A 7,048-nucleotide genomic window follows, 5' to 3' on the forward strand; every position below is an offset into this window, starting at 1 on the left:
GCCTTAAAAAAAGGTTAGACAATTTTAACTTTAAAATAATGAAAGAAAAATCAAGCTGGGTTTCCATCTTTGTCCTGTTTTTAACTAAACACAAAAATATCCACCATTTGGGATTTTTCATATTTTAATTGCAAACAGCTTCCTCCTAAATTAATTGATATGTCTGACTCTTATTTACCCAGACTTCCAGCTTCTCCACATTCGTTGGAGAAAGAGAAAGAAAGATGAAGCCATACACTCCATTATTTTCATGCGCTCATCCTAGATCTGCATGTATCAGACTGGGGATTTGATGTGTTCGTGGTATATTTTACCAAGTCCATGGATTAAACCATGAATCTCCAAACTTTGATCATCTCTAATGGCACAATTGGATTATTCTACTCTTCTTTTTCCTCTACTGAATGTTGGTTTTGTTGCAATAGCTCATATAGCTCATCCTTCATTAGGCTCCCCAAAGATAAAAACTACTCAAACTAAGCATAATCTTACCATTTTACCTATTATTTAGACACTGAATTTAAATATGGGTCATTAATAGATGATTTTTCTATAAAATACCAAAATTCTGTTCATGACAGTTTTTTCATAAATTAGTTCATGTTAACTTTTGTACTGAGTATTCTTCACTATACAATTCAGTTTCCTGTTTTTACAGTGCAAGTGTCAAGCTGGGAAAGCTGTTTTTAATTGACTTTTAATTATAGCGTAATATGTGCATAGGACTGGTTGCAATGGAGTAAGAGAACTGTCCACGGGAAATGCATTTGCAACTGGTTTTTAAGGTTTTACCTTCCCTGGACCTGTAACAAAATCCCAGTTTATTTCATGCAGTTTTCCATCCTTCAGCTAGGCTAGCACCCACCCACGAAAATACAGCAAAATTCTTTCAAATACTGTCAATAGCTAGATCCACACATACAGCACAGCAGAAATTGCACTCCCTCTTAAAACTGTCTCGTCCCTTTCAGGAAGATAAGAATAATTGTCTCAAAATTGTGACGATGTTGGACGATAGATTTTGTTCTCCACAAAATTTTTACAAGTCATTAATGAAGTCACTTAGGGAGGTGGATATTTTCTGTAAAACCGACATGGTTAAAGACTGATAATTCCATTTAGAGTGGACTTCAAGCAACTGTGACTATAGATCACTCGATTATTTCAGTGACCATCTCCCTGCCAGGGGGCTTCCTCCAAAGTTCTCTGAAGCCTTTTCAGCAGTGCATTCTTCACCAAACCTCAAAAGCTGAGGTTTGAGGTGATTTACCTCATTCTTGCCAACAGCTTTGAAATATCCGTAAGGGCAATCCCTATGGACATTTGACTCATCAGCTTCCTGTTTCTACTGAAACCCAGATGTAAGAAATAATCTACTGTGTCTGAAGAAGAAAAAAAGAAAGAAAAAAGTTGGCTGAGTATTTTAAAATCCTCACACACCACGGAAGTTTGGGTGTCATTTTCCTCATGTTTCATTCATACCTTTAAAAGAAGAGGAAAGGAAAACATGTACTTAATCAAAATCCCAGTCGCACTTCCTGAGCCTATGTGTTTTGCAGATGGGAAGACTTAGAAGACAGATTGATTTTTAATCAATGTTAAATAAAGAAGAGCATCTGCTTCATGTAGTAAAAATGTACCCTATAGTCCCAGTTATCTGGCACAGCTGCTGCTGACATCACTGACTCAGTGACAGGGAAAGTGTGGTGGTAGCATAATGCACACCAAAGGTGCGAAAAGGGGTACTTGTGATAGAAAAACTCAGTATTCAAGAGTTCATTTACCCCACCCAGGTGCAAGACACTGGATGAAGGAAGTAATTCCTCATAAAATCAATTTTTTTAAAAAATCTTTCTTTATTGTAGAAACAGATCCAAAAAACTCAACTGGTCAAATAGCTAACATTTCTAAAATTACTGTAGACAGGGTCTAAACTTTGTTGTTTGGTTGCAGTCTCATTGTCTTTTAACCAAAGGAGTGCAAAAACATAAATGGCTTGGGTAATTGTGCCCTTTTATTCCCTAGTACAGCTTGCTATTTGCAAGTGAAGAAAATCTTATTTGAGGAGAAGGAAATGGAGCTCTATTAGCCTCCAAGAAAGGCTAGTAACTATGAGTACACTGTCATGATCTGTTTCAGTTGTTTTCAGGCTTGAAAAAATAAAATTGCAAAAACCATAAAATCGCAAAAACCATAAAATCAAGGTGTTTTAAGAACTATGAATAGAAACCAAACATAATAGTTTATATAAACAATGTATCAGGAACTTGAAGGCTAACATTTTATTAAGTCATCCAGGAAAAATACACAAAGTATTATGTTTACAAAAATATAGGTTCAGTTTGAGAATGAGCTATCCCCATAAAAGAAGTGGTTCCTAGATAACTAATTTCCAAGAAAAATAGTTCAACCAGCTGCAAAAAGGTGTGAAATGCATGCTAAACTAAGAACAATAACATGAACCTGTGTGTAGTAATGTTCTAAAGAGCCTGAAGTATACTGGATGTAGCTATTTTGGGAAGCTGTTTGGAACTCATGTCAAAAGATATGGCTGTTTATATAAAAGTCAATAATTGCTCCAGTTAATCATAATGGGATTTGACTTTAAGGCCTCTCCAGCCCTACTTTATAAATTGTACTATTGAGGGCTGTTTAGCAGAAGCATAAGTTAAAATCATACCCCATCTTTGAAGAAGTGCTACCAGGTAAGAATAAAAGGTGCTGCAGGTCTGAAGAACACCCCCAATCCCACCCCCCCCCAAAAAAAAAAAAAAAAAAAAAAAATCAGGGCCTTGTTTTGGAGTCTCTAGGACACAGGAGTCCTTGTCTTCTGAGCATTTTCTGGCAGGGCAGGGCTTTATTTTGGCAGGTGGTAACTCAGTTTGAGGGCAAAGCCTTGACTTTCTTATCAGCTACCTGCTGCTTATTAAGAGCATACTCAGCCATGTCTATGCTTGTTAAAACGTGTCATTCCAAAGGTTCTAGGGTAAATTTTGAAGTCACTTTTAAGAATACTAGCTAAAGATCCTTTAGAGACTATAAAGAAATCCAGTTTACCTTCACCACCATTTAAAAAAGGAAGGGGGAAGGTTAGATGCATCCTCTTCTTGCTAACAAAATGAAAATTGCTGTGTAGTAGCCGGGAAAATACAAACTGACCCTGCTTCTTCCTGGAGGGCAGAGTACTGCTCCTCCCCTTTCCCAGGAGCTTCTAGCTCTTTCCTAACACAGATGTGGGTTTTAAATCAAAGCCCTGTATAAAGAAAATTAGGAAGGGAGGAGAGTGTGTATTAGGAAAATGTCCATATATAAGAAATATACTAAGGCTAGCACTAGAAAGAGAAAGAGAGAGCTTGAGAAAAGTGCTAAATAACTCATCTGAGGTATTTCTTGGGTTATAAGGTCTTGCATAAAATCTCTATATTTGGTAGGCAGTGAAGACCAAGTTTGCCAGTCACTGAAGGTTTACTGAAAATCTGAAAGCAGGACACTTATCTGTTGGGGTTAGTTTCGCATGCATGCCTTTCTCTTTCATCTTCTTGTCCTGCTTCATGTTTTTCCTGTTCTTTTTTAAATGTTCCAGTGTTTAGAATGTCCTAATAATCCTTTGAAGCATTTAATTTCCTCTTTGCCAATCTAAGCCAAAACACAGACTATATTCCCTTCGATTGATGTTTGACCATGAGGATGTTTTTACCTATGCTTGCACACACACATACATACACACAATGCAGGAGCACACTTACAATACTTCAGAAACACAGCAATCTGTTACAAATCTGAAAGCAATCTTCAGCCCAGATTCCTCAGGAGCTCATTCAGGGACTTTTTCAAGGGCAATAGAGGAATATCCCTCATGTTCACAATTATTTAATGGAGAAACATCTAGATTGCTTTCAGAGCTCCATCCAGCAAAAGATTGTGTGTCCCACTGGAAAACTAAGCTTTCTTTGAGAACCACTGGTGATGAAAAGCTGTACTTATGTTGCCATGCAAACTATGCAACTTAATGTATACTTCCCTTAGGAGGTGACATGGAAAAAAAGACCTGACTAAAGCCTTCTGATCTAATGCCCAAAATATATTGCATTTATTTGCTTTATATATTTTAATGAAAACAGGTCTTTTGAAAATATGCACATTTAGACATAAAAGAACCCAAATAATTTAAAATAATTACATTGTAAATGTCAGTTTTTCATAAATGAAGCAATGAAGCATATAAAGCAGGAGCAGGGAGACACTGTCAAGCAGGTACCCACTTTGTAAAGCTGCACTCCAGCAGCAAACATTTAAAAAAGTAAATCATAACATCATTGAAGGGATATTATCTTTTTGTGTCTGCAGTCCATTTCTTGTCTCCTTTGGATGGTTTAGAGGAAGGTCCCAGTGCATTTAGCATGGTCTCCTGGCAGTCTTGCAATGACCGACCCCCACGTGCTTCTCCACTCCCCTGTCCGAGGAAGAGCCATGCAGTTTCCCCTTGTGCCTTCAGTCACACAGGAGGATAAGGGTCCAGAAAGGAAGAAAAAGTGTAGAACAATTAAACTCTCACAAGGTTTTCCAGGCTCTACCCTTTCTCCACAGTGTTTTCTTTCGTAGTTTGTTGGATAAACTAGAAAAAATTTGCAAAACAGTAGAGAGCTCATCTGTACAGAACAAAACTGTCAGATTCTATCTGTATATGGGTAGGTTTATGTAAAAAAAAAAAAAAATCATCTCATTGTCTGATAGAAACGTGCATGTTCTCTAGAAACTTGCTTCCTCCTGTCTTGGGTAAAGCAGTGGCAAGTTTTGCTTTCTGTTTCTGATTTCCAGGAGGCTCTCCTGCAGCACAGTCAGTATGGCACAGGAGGTATATTAAGGCAAGCAGTATGCTGCTCTTTTCAAAAAAACCCAGCCAGTAAGACACCCATGATGGGTTTTCTTCATAGAGAGGGAAGGTCACTAAAATATAAGAGGGAAACACAAAAAGAGTACTTCTTCCAGATAACCCACACTAAGTCCCTGATGAGCTTTCCTTACTTCTTTCCTCAGGGAACCCCAGCTTGGCTACAGACGAAGAGAAATACTCAGAGAAAGTTATGTGTTCAGCTGAATATAACACACCTGCACTCTCTCAGGAGCACATTTTCACTGCGCTGCCTTCTAGTTCAAAAATTATTTGGCAGAAATCTTACAAATTATTTTTTGGTTTGTGTTTTTTACCTGGTTTTACAAGTGATACAGGGAAGAGTGAAGCCCAGACTCCAGCCTAAAAAGGATCAGTAAACACATATACATGTCTTTCTTCATATCTGGTTGAGAATGCTCACTTTTGTCACCAGAAGTTCATGAAGATGTTACAGGATCCCCAAAGTGGACTTGGTGCCCAAGTACAACATCAGGTGCCTTCAAAATGTGAGAGTTATATATAGCTGTACAGGAACTGCATAGCACTAAGAATGTTTCTAAGATGCATATTTTTTTTAATAAGAACTGTGTGCAATTAATGTTTTCAAGATATATTATTTATCATTGTCCTTATACTCTTCTGAAAATTAAAATATAGTGGAAAAAATAAAAATTAGTGCCATTTTAGCTGTAGCCTTGCATTCTACATGAATGAACAGGAGAAAATTCAGCTATTTTAGTGTACTTTGTATAAACAGAACAACCAACACTTTAGAGACATACCATGCTATGTAAAATAGCAGAAATCACTTTTTGGCTCCGAAATTCTGCTCAGTTTGTGTAGGCAAGTAAATTTATCAGCAAGAGACAGAGTATAAGGAAAAAGAGACTGATATAAATCAGAAAAAAAACTCTGTAGGAGAAGACTTCTCTCACATATATAATATCCCACAAATAAACTGAACTTTTGAAAAGGTATTACTAGCCCCATGATAGCCCCTACTAGCCCCATCAGAGAGAGAACAGCTTTTTAAAACAGCTGGCATACAAAGAATAATGCCATTAACAAATATTTTCGTAATAAAACCTTAATTAAGCTCAGACTTCTAAAAGCATATGTTCCCTAAAAACTCCTATGACACAGTTCTAACACTTAATTTAATGCTTGCATAATTATAAGTAGATTCCACAGGTGAAACAGATTTTTTAATTTATTCATTTACTCCACCCCATTTGGGCTCAACAACGTTCTTTATAAAATGGACACAGGTGCTGTACAGAGATTTGCTCTTCTTATAGTGCTTGCTTTATATATAGTACTAGCTGCATAAAACATTTCCTTTCTGAAATGAGAGGATGTAAGGATTAAGCATTTTATTTTGTTTTGTTTGGGTTTTTTTTGTTGTTGTTTTGTTTGCTTGTTTGTTTTGTGAAACTAGGGGTCTTGCTGGAGATTTTTTTTGCTATAATATTGCCTCCTTCTGTGATGGTTAAAGGATTAATATGCTGGCATAAGGTATTGATCAATGCGCAAACCTGAGCTCTTGCTTGGGTTGTGCTGGATGAAAGAGATTCATGCCATGCTTCAGTTATGATCCCTTTATTTCTTCAAAGAGTTATACAGCAGCTGAGCTTATCACAAGCTTGGAAAAAAACCCTAGATTTTATTGGCATATGAAACCTAGGAAACAGCAGGTCCTTGATTCAGTTCTCTGCATAGAAGTGGGCAGCTCTGCTCTCTAGGGACAATGTAAGTATAAAAGTAATTCAAGGTTTGTTTCTTACTGTAGTTTGTGGGCTGTCTCTAAACTGAGAAGAGCAGTTCTTCAGACAAAACACTGAAGAACAAAAGAATGAAGTACAAATGCCATTCAATGGCTTCTAACATAACTGATAAATGCTTTTTCTGTTCCTCTGTGACTCAGGTATGTTATTAAACTTTCTCTGGTTAATCCTGGCTACAGGAATTTCAGAAATATAATAAAACCATAGTTTTGCTGTGAAGCCACCCGTGGTGTGAATTGAATTTTGAAAAATTATAGATTTACCTACTGTATGGAAAAGCCCAAAAAGAACTGCTTTGTGGATTTTCAAATGTGTAAAATATTTGATTGTGACTTCAGTTTCTGTTCCCATGTATTTTTCTAAAAAACAG

Source organism: Corvus moneduloides, chromosome Z (assembly GCF_009650955.1).
Source record: "Corvus moneduloides isolate bCorMon1 chromosome Z, bCorMon1.pri, whole genome shotgun sequence".
Classification (NCBI taxonomy): Eukaryota; Metazoa; Chordata; class Aves; order Passeriformes; family Corvidae; genus Corvus; species Corvus moneduloides.